A 23,402-nucleotide genomic window follows, 5' to 3' on the forward strand; every position below is an offset into this window, starting at 1 on the left:
ATAATCATTGGATGATGTCATAATCATTTTGTTGATGTCATAATCATTTGATGATGTCATAATCATTTGATGTCATAATCATTGGATGATGTCATTATCATTTTGTTGATGTCATAATCATTTGATGATGTCATAATCATTAGATGATGTCATAATCATTTTGTTGATGTCATAATCATTTGATGATGTCATAATCATTTGATGTCATAATCATTGGATGATGTCATAATCATTTTGTTGATGTCATAATCATTTGATGATGTCATAATCATTAGATGATGTCATAATCATTTTGTTGATGTCATAATCATTTGATGATGTCATAATCATTTTGTTGATGTCATAATCATTTGATGATGTCATAATCATTTGATGTCATAATCATTGGATGATGTCATAATCATTTTGTTGATGTCATAATCATTTGATGATGTCATAATCATTAGATGATGTCAAAATCATTTTGTTGATGTCATAATCATTTGATGATATCATAATCATTTTGTTGATGTCAGAATCATTAGATGATGCCATAATCATTTGATGATGTCATAATCATTGGATGATGTCATAATAATTTTGTTGATGTCATAATCATTTGATGATGTCATAATCATTAGATGATGTCATAATCATTTTGTTGATGTCATAATCATTTGATGATGTCATAATCATTTTGTTGATGTCAGAATCATTTGATGATGTCATAATCATTTGATGATGTCATAATCATTGGATGATGTCATAATAATTTTGTTGATGTCATAATCATTTGATGATATCATAATCATTAGATGATGTCATAATCATTTTGTTGATGTCATAATCATTTGGTTATGTCATAATCATTAGATGATGTCATAATCATTTTGTTGATGTCAGAATCATTTGATGATGTCATAATCATTTGATGATGTCATAATCATTGGATGATGTCATAATAATTTTGTTGATGTCATAATCATTTGATGATGTCATAATCATTAGATGATGTCATAATCATTTTGTTGATGTCATAATCATTTGGTTATGTCATAATCATTAGATGATGTCATAATCATTTTGTTGATGTCATAATCATTTGATGATGTCATAATCATTAGATGTTGTCATAATCATTTTGTTGATGTCATAATCATTTGATGATGTCATAATCATTTTGTTGATGTCATAATCATTTGATGATGTCATAATCATTGGATGATGTCATAATAATTTTGTTGATGTCATAATCATTTGATGATGTCATAATCATTAGATGATGTCATAATCATTTTGTTGATGTCATAATCATTTGATGATGTCATAATCATTTTGTTGATGTCATAATCATTTGATGATGTCATAATCATTAGATGATGTCATAATCATTTTGTTGATGTCATAATCATTTGATGATGTCATAATCATTTTGTTGATGTCATAATGATTTGATGATGTCATAATCATTTGATGTCATAATCATTGGATGATGTCATAATCATTTGATGATGTCATAATCATTTGATGTCATAATCGTTGGATGATGTCATAATCATTTTGTTGATGTCTTAATCATTTGATGATGTCATAATCATTTGATGTCATAATCATTGGATGATGTCATAATCATTTTGTTGATGTCATATGATTTCATGATGTCATAATCATTTGATGTCATAATCATTGGATGATGTCATAATCATTTTGTTGATGTCATAATCATTTGATGATGTCATTATCATTAGATGATGTCATAATCATTTTATTGATGTCATAATCATTTGGTTATGTCATAATCATTAGATGATGTCATAATCATTTTGTTGATGTCATAATCATTTGATGATGTCATAATCATTTTGTTGATGTCATAATCATTTGGTGAGATCATAATCATTTGATGTCACAATCATTGGATGATGTCATAATCATTTTGTTGATGTCATAATCATTTGATGATGTCATAATCATTAGATGATGTCATAATCATTTGATGATGTCATAATCATTTTGTTGATGTCATAATCATTTGATGATGTCATAATCATTGGATGATGTCATAATAATTTTGTTGATGTCATAATCATTTGATGATGTCATAATCATTAGATGATGTCATAATCATTTTGTTGATGTCATAATCATTTGATGATGTCATAATCATTTTGTTGATGTCATAATCATTTGATGATGTCATAATCATTAGATGATGTCATAATCATTTTGTTGATGTCATAATCATTTGATGATGTCATAATCATTTTGTTGATGTCATAATGATTTGATGATGTCATAATCATTTGATGTCATAATCATTGGATGATGTCATAATCATTTGATGATGTCATAATCATTTGATGTCATAATCATTTTGTTGATGTCATAATCATTGGATGATGTCATAATCATTTTGTTGATGTCATAATCATTTGATGATGTCATAATCATTAGATGATGTCATAATCATTTTGTTGATGTCATAATCATTTGGTTATGTCATAATCATTAGATGATGTCATAATCATTTTGTTGATGTCATAATCATTTGATGATGTCATAATCATTTTGTTGATGTCATAATCATTTGATGATATCATAATCATTTGATGTCACAATCATTGGATGATGTCATAATCATTTTGTTGATGTCATAATCATTTGATGATGTCATAATCATTTGATGATGTCATAATCATTTTGTTGATGTCATAATGATTTGATGATGTCATAATGATTTGAGGTCATAATCATTGGATGATGTCATAATCATTTTGTTGATGTCATAATCATTTGATGATGCCATAATCATTTGATGATGTCATGATCATTAGATGATGTCATAATCATTTTGTTGATGTCATAATCATTTGATGATGTCGTAATCATTTTGTTGATGTCATAATCATTTTGTTGATGTCATAATGATTTGATGATGTCATAATCATTTGATGTCATAATCATTGGATGATGTCATAATCATTTTGTTGATGTCATAATCATTTGATGATGTCATAATCATTTGATGTCATAATCATTGGATGATGTCATAATCATTTTGTTGATGTCATAATCATTTGATGATGTCATAATCATTAGATGATGTCATAATCATTTTGTTGATGTCATAATCATTTGATGATGTCATAATCATTTGATGTCATAATCATTGGATGATGTCATAATCATTTTGTTGATGTCATAATCATTTGATGATGTCATAATCATTAGATGATGTCATAATCATTTTGTTGATGTCATAATCATTTGATGATGTCATAATCATTTTGTTGATGTCATAATCATTTGATGATGTCATAATCATTTGATGTCATAATCATTGGATGATGTCATAATCATTTTGTTGATGTCATAATCATTTGATGATGTCATAATCATTAGATGATGTCATAATCATTTTGTTGATGTCATAATCATTTGATGATGTCATAATCATTTTGTTGATGTCAGAATCATTTGATGATGCCATAATCATTTGATGATGTCATAATCATTGGATGATGTCATAATAATTTTGTTGATGTCATAATCATTTGATGATGTCATAATCATTAGATGATGTCATAATCATTTTGTTGATGTCATAATCATTTGATGATGTCATAATCATTTTGTTGATGTCAGAATCATTTGATGATGTCATAATCATTTGATGATGTCATAATCATTGGATGATGTCATAATCATTTGATGATGTCATAATCATTAGATGATGTCATAATCATTTTGTTGATGTCATAATCATTTGGTTATGTCATAATCATTAGATGATGTCATAATCATTTTGTTGATGTCAGAATCATTTGATGATGTCATAATCATTTGATGATGTCATAATCATTGGATGATGTCATAATAATTTTGTTGATGTCATAATCATTTGATGATGTCATAATCATTAGATGATGTCATAATCATTTTGTTGATGTCATAATCATTTGGTTATGTCATAATCATTAGATGATGTCATAATCATTTTGTTGATGTCATAATCATTTGATGATGTCATAATCATTAGATGATGTCATAATCATTTTGTTGATGTCATAATCATTTGATGATGTCATAATCATTTTGTTGATGTCATAATCATTTGATGATGTCATAATCATTGGATGATGTCATAATAATTTTGTTGATGTCATAATCATTTGATGATGTCATAATCATTAGATGATGTCATAATCATTTTGTTGATGTCATAATCATTTGATGATGTCATAATCATTTTGTTGATGTCATAATCATTTGATGATGTCATAATCATTAGATGATGTCATAATCATTTTGTTGATGTCATAATCATTTGATGATGTCATAATCATTTTGTTGATGTCATAATGATTTGATGATGTCATAATCATTTTGTTGATGTCATAATCATTTGGTTATGTCATAATCATTAGATGATGTCATAATCATTTTGTTGATGTCATAATCATTTGATGATGTCATAATCATTAGATGATGTCATAATCATTTTGTTGATGTCATAATCATTTGATGATGTCATAATCATTTTGTTGATGTCATAATCATTTGATGATGTCATAATCATTGGATGATGTCATAATAATTTTGTTGATGTCATAATCATTTGATGATGTCATAATCATTAGATGATGTCATAATCATTTTGTTGATGTCATAATCATTTGATGATGTCATAATCATTTTGTTGATGTCATAATCATTTGATGATGTCATAATCATTAGATGATGTCATAATCATTTTGTTGATGTCATAATCATTTGATGATGTCATAATCATTTTGTTGATGTCATAATGATTTGATGATGTCATAATCATTTGATGTCATAATCATTGGATGATGTCATAATCATTTGATGATGTCATAATCATTTGATGTCATAATCGTTGGATGATGTCATAATCATTTTGTTGATGTCTTAATCATTTGATGATGTCATAATCATTTGATGTCATAATCATTGGATGATGTCATAATCATTTTGTTGATGTCATATGATTTCATGATGTCATAATCATTTGATGTCATAATCATTGGATGATGTCATAATCATTTTGTTGATGTCATAATCATTTTGTTGATGTCATAATCATTGGATGATGTCATAATCATTTGATGTCATAATCATTGGATGATGTCGTAATCATTTTGTTGATGTCATAATCATTTTGTTGATGTCATAATGATTTGATGATGTCATAATCATTTGATGTCATAATCATTGGATGATGTCGTAATCATTTTGTTGATGTCATAATCATTTGATGATGCCATAATCATTTGATGATGTCATAATCATTAGATGATGTCATAATCATTTTGTTGATGTCATAATCATTTGATGATGTCATAATCATTTTGATGATGTCATAATCATTTGATGATGTCATCATCATTAGATGATGTCATAATCATTTTGTTGATGTCATAATCATTTGATGATGTCATAATCATTTTGTTGATGTCATAATCATTTTGTTGATGTCATAATGATTTGATGATGTCATAATCATTTGATGTCATAATCTTTGGATGATGTCATAATCATTTGATGATGTCATAATCATTTGATGTCATAATCATTGGATGATGTCATAATCATTTTGTTGATGTCATAATCATTTGATGATGTCATAATCATTGGATGATGTCATAATCATTTTGTTGATGTCATAATCATTTGATGATGTCATAATCATTTTGTTGATGTCATAATCATTTGATGATGTCATAATCATTTGATGTCATAATCATTGGATGATGTCATAATCATTTTGTTGATGTCATAATCATTTGATGATGTCATAATCATTAGATGATGTCATAATCATTTTGTTGATGTCAGAATCATTTGATGATGTCATAATCATTTTGTTGATGTCAGAATCATTTGATGATGTCATAATCATTTTGTTGATGTCATAATCATTTTGTTGATGTCATATGATTTCATGATGTCATAATCATTTGATGTCACAATCATTGGATGATGTCATAATCATTTTGTTGATGTCATAATCATTTGATGATGTCATAATCATTAGATGATGTCATAATCATTTGATTATGTCATAATCATTTTGTTGATGTCATAATCATTTGATGATATCATAATCATTTGATGTCATAATCATTAGATGATGTCATAATCATTTTGTTGATGTCATAATCATTTGATTATGTCATAATCATTTTGTTGATGTCATAATCATTTGATGATATCATAATCATTTGATGTCACAATCATTGGATGATGTCATAATCATTTTGTTGATGTCATAATCATTTGATGATGTCATAATCATTAGATGATGTCATAATCATTTGATGTCATGATCATTGGATGATGACATAATCATTTTGTTGATGTCATAATCATTTGATGATGTCATAATCATTTTTTGATGTAATAATCATTTTGTTGATGTCATAATGATTTGATGATGTCATAATGATTTGAGGTCATAATCATTGGATGATGTCATAATCATTTTGTTGATGTGATAATCATTTGATGATGCCATAATCATTTGATGATGTCATGATCATTAGATGATGTCATAATCATTTTGTTGATGTCATAATCATTTGATGATGTCATAATCATTTTGTTGATGTCATAATCATTTGATGATGTCATCATCTTTAGATGATGTCATAATCATTTTGTTGATGTCATAATCATTTGATGATGTCGTAATCATTTTGTTGATGTCATAATCATTTTGTTGATGTCATAATGATTTGATGATGTCATATTCATTTGATGTCATAATCATTGGATGATGTCATAATCATTTTGTTGATGTCATAATCATTTGATGATGTCATAATCATTAGATGATGTCATAATCATTTTGTTGATGTCATAATCATTTGATGATGTCATAATCATTTGATGTCATAATCATTGGATGATGTCATAATCATTTTGTTGATGTCATAATCATTTGATGATGTCATAATCATTAGATGATGCCATAATCATTTTGTTGATGTCATAATCATTTGATGATGTCATAATCATTTTGTTGATGTCATAATCATTTGATGATGTCATAATCATTTGATGTCATAATCATTGGATGATGTCATAATCATTTTGTTGATGTCATAATCATTTGATGATGTCATAATCATTAGATGATGTCATAATCATTTTGTTGATGTCATAATCATTTGATGATATCATAATCATTTTGTTGATGTCAGAATCATTAGATGATGCCATAATCATTTGATGATGTCATAATCATTGGATGATGTCATAATAATTTTGTTGATGTCATAATCATTTGATGATGTCATAATCATTAGATGATGTCATAATCATTTTGTTGATGTCATAATCATTTGATGATGTCATAATCATTTTGTTGATGTCAGAATCATTTGATGATGTCATAATCATTTGATGATGTCATAATCATTGGATGATGTCATAATAATTTTGTTGATGTCATAATCATTTGATGATATCATAATCATTAGATGATGTCATAATCATTTTGTTGATGTCATAATCATTTGGTTATGTCATAATCATTAGATGATGTCATAATCATTTTGTTGATGTCAGAATCATTTGATGATGTCATAATCATTTGATGATGTCATAATCATTGGATGATGTCATAATAATTTTGTTGATGTCATAATCATTTGATGATGTCATAATCATTAGATGATGTCATAATCATTTTGTTGATGTCATAATCATTTGGTTATGTCATAATCATTAGATGATGTCATAATCATTTTGTTGATGTCATAATCATTTGATGATGTCATAATCATTAGATGATGTCATAATCATTTTGTTGATGTCATAATCATTTGATGATGTCATAATCATTTTGTTGATGTCATAATCATTTGATGATGTCATAATCATTGGATGATGTCATAATAATTTTGTTGATGTCATAATCATTTGATGATGTCATAATCATTAGATGATGTCATAATCATTTTGTTGATGTCATAATCATTTGATGATGTCATAATCATTTTGTTGATGTCATAATCATTTGATGATGTCATAATCATTAGATGATGTCATAATCATTTTGTTGATGTCATAATCATTTGATGATGTCATAATCATTTTGTTGATGTCATAATGATTTGATGATGTCATAATCATTTGATGTCATAATCATTGGATGATGTCATAATCATTTGATGATGTCATAATCATTTGATGTCATAATCGTTGGATGATGTCATAATCATTTTGTTGATGTCTTAATCATTTGATGATGTCATAATCATTTGATGTCATAATCATTGGATGATGTCATAATCATTTTGTTGATGTCATATGATTTCATGATGTCATAATCATTTGATGTCATAATCATTGGATGATGTCATAATCATTTTGTTGATGTCATAATCATTTGATGATGTCATTATCATTAGATGATGTCATAATAATCATTTTATTGATGTCATAATCATTTGGTTATGTCATAATCATTAGATGATGTCATAATCATTTTGTTGATGTCATAATCATTTTATTGATGTCATAATCATTTGGTTATGTCATAATCATTAGATGATGTCATAATCATTTTGTTGATGTCATAATCATTTGATGATGTCATAATCATTTTGTTGATGTCATAATCATTTGGTGATATCATAATCATTTGATGTCACAATCATTGGATGATGTCATAATCATTTTGTTGATGTCATAATCATTTGATGATGTCATAATCATTAGATGATGTCATAATCATTTGATGATGTCATAATCATTTTGTTGATGTCATAATCATTTGATGATGTCATAATCATTGGATGATGTCATAATAATTTTGTTGATGTCATAATCATTTGATGATGTCATAATCATTAGATGATGTCATAATCATTTTGTTGATGTCATAATCATTTGATGATGTCATAATCATTTTGTTGATGTCATAATCATTTGATGATGTCATAATCATTAGATGATGTCATAATCATTTTGTTGATGTCATAATCATTTGATGATGTCATAATCATTTTATTGATGTCATAATGATTTGATGATGTCATAATCATTTGATGTCATAATCATTGGATGATGTCATAATCATTTGATGATGTCATAATCATTTGATGTCATAATCATTTTGTTGATGTCATAATCATTTGATGATGTCATAATCATTTGATGTCATAATCGTTGGATGATGTCATAATCATTTTGTTGATGTCATAATCATTTGATGATGTCATAATCATTTGATGATGTCATAATCATTAGATGATGTCATAATCATTTTGTTGATGTCATAATCATTTGATGATGTCATAATCATTTTGTTGATGTCAGAATCATTTGATGATGTCATAATCATTTGATGATGTCATAATCATTGGATGATGTCATAATAATTTTGTTGATGTCATAATCATTTGATGATGTCATAATCATTAGATGATGTCATAATCATTTTGTTGATGTCATAATCATTTGATGATGTCATAATCATTTTGTTGATGTCAGAATCATTTGATGATGTCATAATCATTTGATGATGTCATAATCATTGGATGATGTCATAATAATTTTGTTGATGTCATAATCATTTGATGATGTCATAATCATTAGATGATGTCATAATCATTTTGTTGATGTCATAATCATTTGGTTATGTCATAATCATTAGATGATGTCATAATCATTTGATGTCATAATCATTTTGTTGATGTCATAATCATTTGATGATGTCATAATCATTTGATGTCATAATCGTTGGATGATGACATAATCATTTTGTTGATGTCATAATCATTTGATGATGTCATAATCATTTTTTGATGTAATAATCATTTTGTTGATGTCATAATGATTTGATGATGTCATAATGATTTGAGGTCATAATCATTGGATGATGTCATAATCATTTTGTTGATGTGATAATCATTTGATGATGCCATAATCATTTGATGATGTCATGATCATTAGATGATGTCATAATCATTTTGTTGATGTCATAATCATTTGATGATGTCATAATCATTTTGTTGATGTCATAATCATTTGATGATGTCATCATCTTTAGATGATGTCATAATCATTTTGTTGATGTCATAATCATTTGATGATGTCGTAATCATTTTGTTGATGTCATAATCATTTTGTTGATGTCATAATGATTTGATGATGTCATATTCATTTGATGTCATAATCATTGGATGATGTCATAATCATTTTGTTGATGTCATAATCATTTGATGATGTCATAATCATTAGATGATGTCATAATCATTTTGTTGATGTCATAATCATTTGATGATGTCATAATCATTTGATGTCATAATCATTGGATGATGTCATAATCATTTTGTTGATGTCATAATCATTTGATGATGTCATAATCATTAGATGATGCCATAATCATTTTGTTGATGTCATAATCATTTGATGATGTCATAATCATTTTGTTGATGTCATAATCATTTGATGATGTCATAATCATTTGATGTCATAATCATTGGATGATGTCATAATCATTTTGTTGATGTCATAATCATTTGATGATGTCATAATCATTAGATGATGTCATAATCATTTTGTTGATGTCATAATCATTTGATGATATCATAATCATTTTGTTGATGTCAGAATCATTAGATGATGCCATAATCATTTGATGATGTCATAATCATTGGATGATGTCATAATAATTTTGTTGATGTCATAATCATTTGATGATGTCATAATCATTAGATGATGTCATAATCATTTTGTTGATGTCATAATCATTTGATGATGTCATAATCATTTTGTTGATGTCAGAATCATTTGATGATGTCATAATCATTTGATGATGTCATAATCATTGGATGATGTCATAATAATTTTGTTGATGTCATAATCATTTGATGATATCATAATCATTAGATGATGTCATAATCATTTTGTTGATGTCATAATCATTTGGTTATGTCATAATCATTAGATGATGTCATAATCATTTTGTTGATGTCAGAATCATTTGATGATGTCATAATCATTTGATGATGTCATAATCATTGGATGATGTCATAATAATTTTGTTGATGTCATAATCATTTGATGATGTCATAATCATTAGATGATGTCATAATCATTTTGTTGATGTCATAATCATTTGGTTATGTCATAATCATTAGATGATGTCATAATCATTTTGTTGATGTCATAATCATTTGATGATGTCATAATCATTAGATGATGTCATAATCATTTTGTTGATGTCATAATCATTTGATGATGTCATAATCATTTTGTTGATGTCATAATCATTTGATGATGTCATAATCATTGGATGATGTCATAATAATTTTGTTGATGTCATAATCATTTGATGATGTCATAATCATTAGATGATGTCATAATCATTTTGTTGATGTCATAATCATTTGATGATGTCATAATCATTTTGTTGATGTCATAATCATTTGATGATGTCATAATCATTAGATGATGTCATAATCATTTTGTTGATGTCATAATCATTTGATGATGTCATAATCATTTTGTTGATGTCATAATGATTTGATGATGTCATAATCATTTGATGTCATAATCATTGGATGATGTCATAATCATTTGATGATGTCATAATCATTTGATGTCATAATCGTTGGATGATGTCATAATCATTTTGTTGATGTCTTAATCATTTGATGATGTCATAATCATTTGATGTCATAATCATTGGATGATGTCATAATCATTTTGTTGATGTCATATGATTTCATGATGTCATAATCATTTGATGTCATAATCATTGGATGATGTCATAATCATTTTGTTGATGTCATAATCATTTGATGATGTCATTATCATTAGATGATGTCATAATAATCATTTTATTGATGTCATAATCATTTGGTTATGTCATAATCATTAGATGATGTCATAATCATTTTGTTGATGTCATAATCATTTTATTGATGTCATAATCATTTGGTTATGTCATAATCATTAGATGATGTCATAATCATTTTGTTGATGTCATAATCATTTGATGATGTCATAATCATTTTGTTGATGTCATAATCATTTGGTGATATCATAATCATTTGATGTCACAATCATTGGATGATGTCATAATCATTTTGTTGATGTCATAATCATTTGATGATGTCATAATCATTAGATGATGTCATAATCATTTGATGATGTCATAATCATTTTGTTGATGTCATAATCATTTGATGATGTCATAATCATTGGATGATGTCATAATAATTTTGTTGATGTCATAATCATTTGATGATGTCATAATCATTAGATGATGTCATAATCATTTTGTTGATGTCATAATCATTTGATGATGTCATAATCATTTTGTTGATGTCATAATCATTTGATGATGTCATAATCATTAGATGATGTCATAATCATTTTGTTGATGTCATAATCATTTGATGATGTCATAATCATTTTATTGATGTCATAATGATTTGATGATGTCATAATCATTTGATGTCATAATCATTGGATGATGTCATAATCATTTGATGATGTCATAATCATTTGATGTCATAATCATTTTGTTGATGTCATAATCATTTGATGATGTCATAATCATTTGATGTCATAATCGTTGGATGATGTCATAATCATTTTGTTGATGTCATAATCATTTGATGATGTCATAATCATTTGATGATGTCATAATCATTAGATGATGTCATAATCATTTTGTTGATGTCATAATCATTTGATGATGTCATAATCATTTTGTTGATGTCAGAATCATTTGATGATGTCATAATCATTTGATGATGTCATAATCATTGGATGATGTCATAATAATTTTGTTGATGTCATAATCATTTGATGATGTCATAATCATTAGATGATGTCATAATCATTTTGTTGATGTCATAATCATTTGATGATGTCATAATCATTTTGTTGATGTCAGAATCATTTGATGATGTCATAATCATTTGATGATGTCATAATCATTGGATGATGTCATAATAATTTTGTTGATGTCATAATCATTTGATGATGTCATAATCATTAGATGATGTCATAATCATTTTGTTGATGTCATAATCATTTGGTTATGTCATAATCATTAGATGATGTCATAATCATTTGATGTCATAATCATTTTGTTGATGTCATAATCATTTGATGATGTCATAATCATTTGATGTCATAATCGTTGGATGATGTTATAATCATTTTGTTGATGTCATAATCATTTGATGATGTCATAATCATTTGATGTCATAATCATTGGATGATGTCATAATCATTTTGTTGATGTCATAATCATTTGATGATGTCATAATCATTTTGTTGATGTCATAATCATTTGATGATGTCATAATCATTTGATGTCATAATCATTTTGTTGATGTCATAATGATTTGATGATGTCATAATCATTTGATGTCATAATCGTTGGATGATGTCATAATCATTTTGTTGATGTCATAATCATTTGATGATGTCATAATCATTTGATGTCATAATCATTGGATGATGTCATAATCATTTTGTTGATGTCATATGATTTCATGATGTCATAATCATTTGATGTCATAATCATTGGATGATGTCATAATCATTTTGTTGATGTCATAATCATTTGATGATGTCATAATCATTGGATGATGTCATAATCATTTTGTTGATGTCATAATCATTTGGTTATGTCATAATCATTAGATGATGTCATAATCATTTTGTTGATGTCATAATCATTTGATGATGTCATAATCATTTTGTTGATGTCATAATCATTTGATGATGTCATAATCATTTGATGTCATAATCATTGGATGATGTCATAATCATTAGATGATGTCATAATCATTTTGTTGATGTCAGAATCATTTGATGATGTCATAATCATTTTGTTGATGTCAGAATCATTTGATGATGTCATAATCATTTTGTTGATGTCATAATCATTTTGTTGATGTCATATGATTTCATGATGTCATAATCATTTGATGTCATAATCATTGGATGATGTCATAATCATTTTGTTGATGTCATAATCATTTGATGATGTCATAATCATTAGATGATGTCATAATCATTTTGTTGATGTCATAATCATTTGGTTATGTCATAATCATTAGATGATGTCATAATCATTTTGTTGATGTCATAATCATTTGATGATGTCATAATCATTTTGTTGATGTCATAATCATTTGATGATATCATAATCATTTGATGTCATAATCATTTTGTTGATGTCATAATCATTAGATTATGTCATAATCATTTGATGTCATGATCATTGGATGATGACATAATCATTTTGTTGATGTCATAATCATTTGATGATGTCATAATCATTTTTTTGATGTCATAATCATTTTGTTGATGTCGTAATGATTTGATGATGTCATAATGATTTGAGGTCATAATCATTGGATGATGTCATAATCATTTTGTTGATGTCATAATCATTTGATGATGCCATGATCATTTGATGATGTCATGATCATTAGATGATGTCATAATCATTTTGTTGATGTCATAATCATTGGATGATGTCATAATCATTTTGTTGATGTCATAATCATTTAATGATGTCATAATCATTAGATGATGTCATAATCATTTTGTTCATGTCATAATCATTTGATGATGTCATAATCATTTGATGTCATAATCATTGGATGATGTCATAATCATTTTGTTGATGTCATAATCATTTGATGATGTCATAATGATTAGATGATGTCATAATCATTTTGTTGATGTCATAATCATTTGATGATGCCATAATCATTTGATGATGTCATAATCATTAGATGATGTCATAATCATTTTGTTGATGTCATTATCATTTGATGATGTCATAATCATTTTGTTGATGTCATAATCATTTGATGATGTCATCATCATTAGATGTTGTCATAATCATTTTGTTGATGTCATAATCATTTGATGATGTCATAATCATTTTGTTGATGTCATAATCATTTTGTTGATGTCATAATGATTTGATGATGTCACAATCATTTGATGTCATAATCGTTGGATGATGTCATAATCATTTTGTTGATGTCATAATCATTTGATGGTGTCATAATCATTTGATGTCATAATCATTGGATGATGTCATAATCATTTTGTTGATGTCATAATCATTTGATGATGTCATAATCATTTTGTTGATGTCATAATCATTTGATGATGTCATAATCATTTGATGTCATAATCATTGGATGATGTCATAATCATTTTGTTGATGTCATAATCATTTGATGATGTCATAATCATTAGATGATGTCATAATCATTTTTTGATGTCATAATCATTTGATGATGTCATAATCATTTAATGATGTCATAATCATTTTGTTGATGTCATAATCATTTGATGATGTCATAATCATTTTGTTGATGTCATAATGATTTGATGATGTCATAATCATTTGATGTCATAATCATTGGATGATGTCATAATCATTTGATGATGTCATAATCATTTGATGTCATAATCATTTTGTTGATGTCATAATCATTTGATGATGTCATAATCATTTGATGTCATAATCATTGGATGATGTCATAATCATTTTGTAGATGTCATAATCATTTGATGATGTCATAATCATTGAATGATGTCATAATCATTTTGTTGATGTCATAATCATTTGATGATGTCATAATCATTTTGTTGATGTCATAATCATTTGATGATGTCATAATCATTTTGTTGATGTCATAATGATTTGATGATGTCATAATCATTTGATGTCATAATCATTGGATGATGTCATAATCATTTTGTTGATGTCATAATCATTTGATGATGCCATAATCATTTGATGATGTCATAATCATTAGATGATGTCATAATCATTTTGTTGATGTCATAATCATTTGATGATGTCATAATCATTTTGTTGATGTCATAATCATTTGATGATGTCATAATCATTAGATGATGTCATAATCATTTTGTTGATGTCAGAATCATTTGATGATGTCATAATCATTTTGTTGATGTCATAATCATTTGATGATGTCATAATCATTTTGTTGATGTCATAATCATTTTGTTGATGTCATATGATTTCATGATGTCATAATCATTTGATGTCATAATCATTGGATGATGTCATAATCATTTTGTTGATGTCATAATCATTTGATGATGTCATAATCATTAGATGATGTCATAATCATTTTGTTGATGTCATAATCATTTGATGATGTCATAATCATTTAATGATGTCATAATCATTTTGTTGATGTCATAATCATTTGATGATGTCATAATCATTTTGTTGATGTCATAATGATTTGATGATGTCATAATCATTTGATGTCATAATCATTGGATGATGTCATAATCATTTGATGATGTCATAATCATTTGATGTCATAATCATTTTGTTGATGTCATAATCATTTGATGATGTCATAATCATTTGATGTCATAATCATTGGATGATGTCATAATCATTTTGTTGATGTCATAATCATTTGATGATGTCATAATCATTGAATGATGTCATAATCATTTTGTTGATGTCATAATCATTTGATGATGTCATAATCATTAGATGATGTCATAATCATTTTGTTGATGTCATAATCATTTGATGATGTCATAATCATTTTGTTGATGTCATAATCATTTGATGATGTCATAATCATTTTGTTGATGTCATAATCATTTTGTTGATGTCATAATGATTTGATGATGTCATAATCATTTGATGTCATAATCATTGGATGATGTCATAATCATTTTGTTGATGTCATAATCATTTGATGATGCCATAATCATTTGATGATGTCATAATCATTAGATGATGTCATAATCATTTTGTTGATGTCATAATCATTTGATGATGTCATAATCATTTTGTTGATGTCATAATCATTTGATGATGTCATCATCATTTGATGATGTCATAATCATTTTGTTGATGTCATAATCATTTGATGATGTCATAATCATTTTGTTGATGTCATAATCATTTTGTTGATGTCATAATGATTTGATGATGTCATAATCATTTGATGTCATAATCGTTGGATGATGTCATAATCATTTGATGATGTCATAATCATTTGATGTCATAATCATTGGATGATGTCATAATCATTTTGTTGATGTCATAATCATTTGATGATGTCATAATCATTTTGTTGATGTCATAATCATTTGATGATGTCATAATCATTTGATGTCATAATCATTGGATGATGTCATAATCATTTTGTTGATGTCATAATCATTTGATGATGTCATAATCATTAGATGATGTCATAATCATTTTGTTGATGTCAGAATCATTTGATGATGTCATAATCATTTTGTTGATGTCAGAATCATTTGATGATGTCATAATCATTTTGTTGATGTCATAATCATTTTGTTGATGTCATATGATTTCATGATGTCATAATCATTTGATGTCATAATCATTGGATGATGTCATAATCATTTTGTTGATGTCATAATCATTTGATGATGTCATAATCATTAGATGATGTCATAATCATTTTGTTGATGTCATAATCATTTGGTTATGTCATAATCATTAGATGATGTCATAATCATTTTGTTGATGTCATAATCATTTGATGATGTCATAATCATTTTGTTGATGTCATAATCATTTGATGATATCATAATCATTTGATGTCACAATCATTGGATGATGTCATAATCATTTTGTTGATGTCATAATCATTTGATGATGTCATAATCATTAGATGATGTCATAATCATTTGATGTCATGATCATTGGATGATGACATAATCATTTTGTTGATGTCATAATCATTTGATGATGTCATAATCATTTTTTTGATGTAATAATCATTTTGTTGATGTCATAATGATTTGATGATGTCATAATGATTTGAGGTCATAATCATTGGATGATGTCATAATCATTTTGTTAATGTCATAATCATTTGATGATGCCATAATCATTTGATGATGTCATGATCATTAGATGATGTCATAATCATTTTGTTGATGTCATAATCATTTGATGATGTCATAATCATTTTGTTGATGTCATAATCATTTGATGATGTCATCATCATTAGATGATGTCATAATCATTTTGTTGATGTCATAATCATTTGATGATGTCGTAATCATTTTGTTGATGTCATAATCATTTTGTTGATGTCATAATGATTTGATGATGTCATAATCATTTGATGTCATAATCATTGGATGATGTCATAATCATTTTGTTGATGTCATAATCATTTGATGATGTCATAATCATTTGATGTCATAATCATTGGATGATGTCATAATCATTTTGTTGATGTCATAATCATTTGATGATGTCATAATCATTAGATGATGTCATAATCATTTTGTTCATGTCATAATCATTTGATGATGTCATAATCATTTGATGTCATAATCATTGGATGATGTCATAATCATTTTGTTGATGTCATAATCATTTGATGATGTCATAATCATTAGATGATGTCATAATCATTTTGTTGATGTCATAATCATTTGATGATGTCATAATCATTTTGTTGATGTCAGAATCATTTGATGATGTCATAATCATTTTGTTGATGTCATAATCATTTGATGATGTCATAATCATTTTGTTGATGTCATAATCATTTTGTTGATGTCATATGATTTGATGATGTCATAATCATTTGATGTCATAATCATTGGATGATGTCATAATCATTTTGTTGATGTCATAATCATTTGATGATGTCATAATCATTAGATGATGTCATAATCATTTTGTTGATGTCATAATCATTTGATGATGTCATAATCATTTTGTTGATGTCATAATCATTTGATGATGTCATAATCATTTTTTTGATGTCATAATCATTTGATGATGTCATAATCATTTGATGTCATAATCATTGGATGATGTCATAATCATTTTGTTGATGTCATAATCATTTGATGATGTCATAATCATTAGATGATGTCATAATCATTTTGTTGATGTCATAATCATTTGATGATGTCATAATCATTTGATGTCACAATCATTGGATGATGTCATAATCATTTTGTTGATGTCATAATCATTTGATGATGTCATAATCATTTTGTTGATGTCATAATCATTTTGTTGATGTCATAATGATTTGATGATGTCATAATCATTTGATGTCATAATCATTGGATGATGTCATAATCATTTTGTTGATGTCATAATCATTTGATGTTGCCATAAATATTTGATGATGTCATAATCATTAGATGATGTCATAATCATTTTGTTGATGTCATAATCATTTTGATGATGTCATAATCATTTGATGATGTCATCATCATTAGATGATGTCATAATCATTTTGTTGATGTCATAATCATTTGATGATGTCATAATCATTTTGTTGATGTCATAATCATTTTGTTGATGTCATAATGATTTGATGATGTCATAATCATTTGATGTCATAATCGTTGGATGATGTCATAATCATTTTGTTGATGTCATAATCATTTGATGTTGTCATAATCATTTGATGTCATAATCATTGGATGATGTCATAATCATTTTGTTGATGTCATAATCATTTGATGATGTCATAATCATTTTGTTGATGTCATAATCATTTGATGATGTCATAATCATTTGATGTCATAATCATTGGATGATGTCATAATCATTTTGTTGATGTCATAATCATTTGATGATGTCATAATCATTAGATGATGTCATAATCATTTTTTTGATGTCATAATCATTTGATGATGTCATAATCATTTGATGATGTCATAATCATTTTGTTGATGTCATAATCATTTGATGATGTCATAATCATTTTGTTGATGTCATAATGATTTGATGATGTCATAATCATTTGATGTCATAATCATTGGATGATGTCATAATCATTTTGTTGATGTCATAATCATTTGATGATGTCATAATCATTAGATGATGTCATAATCATTTTGTTGATGTCATAATCATTTTGTTGATGTCATAATCATTTGATGATGTCATAATCGTTTGATGTCATAATCATTAGATGATGTCATAATCATTTTGTTGATGTCATAATCATTTGTTGTCATTATCATTTGATGATGTCATAATCATTTTGTTGATGTCATAATCATTTTGTTGATGTCATAATGATTTGATGATGTCATAACCATTTGATGTCATAATCATTGGATGATGTCATAATCATTTTGTTGATGTCATAATCATTTGATGATGTCATAATCATTTGATGTCATAATCATTGGATGATGTCATAATCATTTGATGATGTCATAATCATTTGATGTCATAATCATTTTGTTGATGTCATAATCATTTGATGATGTCATAATCATTTGATGTCATAATCATTGGATGATGTCATAATCATTTTGTAGATGTCATAATCATTTGATGATGTCATAATCATTTGATGATGTCATAATCATTTTGTTGATGTCATAATCATTTGATGATGTCATAATCATTTTGTTGATGTCATAATCATTTTGTTGATGTCATAATGATTTGATGATGTCATAATCATTTGATGTCATAATCATTGGATGATGTCATAATCATTTTGTTGATGTCATAATCATTTGATGATGCCATAATAATTTGATGATGTCATAATCATTAGATGATGTCATAATCATTTTGTTGATGTCATAATCATTTGATGATGTCATAATCATTTTGTTGATGTCATAATCATTTGATGATGCCATCATCATTAGATGATGTCATAATCATTTTGTTGATGTCATAATGATTTGATGATGTCATAATCATTTGATGTCATAATCGTTGGATGATGTCATAATCATTTGATGATGTCATAATCATTTGATGTCTTAATCATTGGATGATGTCATAATCATTTTGTTGATGTCATAATCATTTGATGATGTCATAATCATTTTGTTGATGTCATAATCATTTGATGATGTCATAATCATTTGATGTCATAATCATTGGATGATGTCATAATCATTTTGTTGATGTCATAATCATTTGATGATGTCATAATCATTAGATGATGTCATAATCATTTTGTTGATGTCAGAATCATTTGATGATATCATAATCATTTTGTTGATGTCAGAATCATTTGATGATGTCATAATCATTTTGTTGATGTCATAATCATTTTGTTGATGTCATATGATTTCATGATGTCATAATCATTTGATGTCATAATCATTGGATGATGTCATAATCATTTTGTTGATGTCATAATCATTTGATGTCATAATCATTGGATGATGTCATAATCATTTTGTTGATGTCATAATCATTAGATGATGTCATAATCATTTTGTTGATGTCATAATCATTTGGTTATGTCATAATCATTAGATGATGTCATAATCATTTTGTTGATGTCATAATCATTTGATGATGTCATAATCATTTTGTTGATGTCATAATCATTTGATGATGTCATAATCATTTGATGTCACAATCATTGGATGATGTCATAATCATTTTGTTGATGTCATAATCATTAGATGATGTCATAATCATTTGATGTCATGATCATTGGATGATGACATAATCATTTTGTTGATGTCATAATCATTTGATGATGTCATAATCATTTTTTTGATGTCATAATCATTTTTTTGATGTCATAATGATTTGATGATGTCATAATGATTTGAGGTCATAATCATTGGATGATGTCATAATCATTTGATGATGTCGTAATCATTTTGTTGATGTCATAATCATTTTGTTGATGTCATAATGATTTGATGATGTCATAATGATTTGATGTCATAATCATTGGATGATGTCATAATCATTTTGTTGATGTCATAATCATTTGATGATGTCATAATCATTTGATGTCATAATCATTGGATGATGTCATAATCATTTTGTTGATGTCATAATCATTTGATGATGTCATAATCATTAGATGATGTCATAATCATTTTGTTCATGTCATAATCATTTGATGATGTCATAATCATTTGATTTCATAATCATTGGATGATGTCATAATCATTTTGTTGATGTCATAATCATTTGATGATGTCATAATCATTAGATGATGTCATAATCATTTTGTTGATGTCATAATCATTTGATGATGCCATGATCATTTGATGATGTCATAATCATTAGATGATGTCATAATCATTTTGTTGATGTCATAATCATTTGATGATGTCATAATCATTTTGTTGATGTCATAATCATTTGATGATGTCATCATCATTAGATGATGTCATAATCATTTTGTTGATGTCATAATCATTTGATGATGTCATAATCATTTTATTGATGTCATAATCATTTTGTTGATGTCATAATGATTTGATGATGTCATAATCATTTGATGTCATAATCGTTGGATGATGTCATAATCATTTTGTTGATGTCATAATCATTTGATGATGTCATAATCATTTTGTTGATGTCATAATCATTTGATGATGTCATAATTATTTGATGTCATAATCATTGGATGATGTCATAATCATTTTGTTGATGTCATAATCATTTGATGATGTCATAATCATTAGATGATGTCATAATCATTTTTTGATGTCATAATCATTTGATGATGTCATAATCATTTAATGATGTCATAATCATTTTGTTGATGTCATAATCATTTGATGATGTCATAATCATTTTGTTGATGTCATAATGATTTGATGATGTCATAATCATTTGATGTCATAATCATTGGATGATGTCATAATCATTTTGTAGATGTCATAATCATTTGATGATGTCATAATCATTGGATGATGTCATAATCATTTTGTTGATGTCATAATCATTTGATGATGTCATAATCATTTTGTTGATGTCATAATCATTTTGTTGATGTCATAATCATTTGATGATGCCATAATCATTTGATGATGTCATAATCATTAGATGATGTCATAATCATTTTGTTGATGTCATAATCATTTGATGATGTCATAATCATTTTGTTGATGTCATAATCATTTGATGATGTCATCATCATTAGATGATGTCATAATCATTTTGTTGATGTCATAATCATTTGATGATGTCATAATCATTTTGTTGATGTCATAATCATTTTGTTGATGTCATAATGATTTGATGATGTCATAATCATTTGATGTCATAATCGTTGGATGATGTCATAATCATTTGATGATGTCATAATCATTTGATGTCATAATCATTGGATGATGTCATAATCATTTTGTTGATGTCATAATCATTTGATGATGTCATAATCATTTTGTTGATGTCATAATCATTTGATGATGTCATAATCATTTGATGTCATAATCATTGGATGATGTCATAATCATTTTGTTGATGTCATAATCATTTGATGATGTCATAATCATTAGATGATGTCATAATCATTTTGTTGATGTCAGAATCATTTGATGATGTCATAATCATTTTGTTGATGTCAGAATCATTTGATGATGTCATAATCATTTTGTTGATG

Source organism: Dendrobates tinctorius, unplaced genomic scaffold (genome assembly GCF_039654945.1).
Source record: "Dendrobates tinctorius isolate UK_male_01 unplaced genomic scaffold, ASM3965494v1 ptg000019l, whole genome shotgun sequence".
In the NCBI taxonomy this organism is placed as follows: domain Eukaryota; kingdom Metazoa; phylum Chordata; class Amphibia; order Anura; family Dendrobatidae; genus Dendrobates; species Dendrobates tinctorius.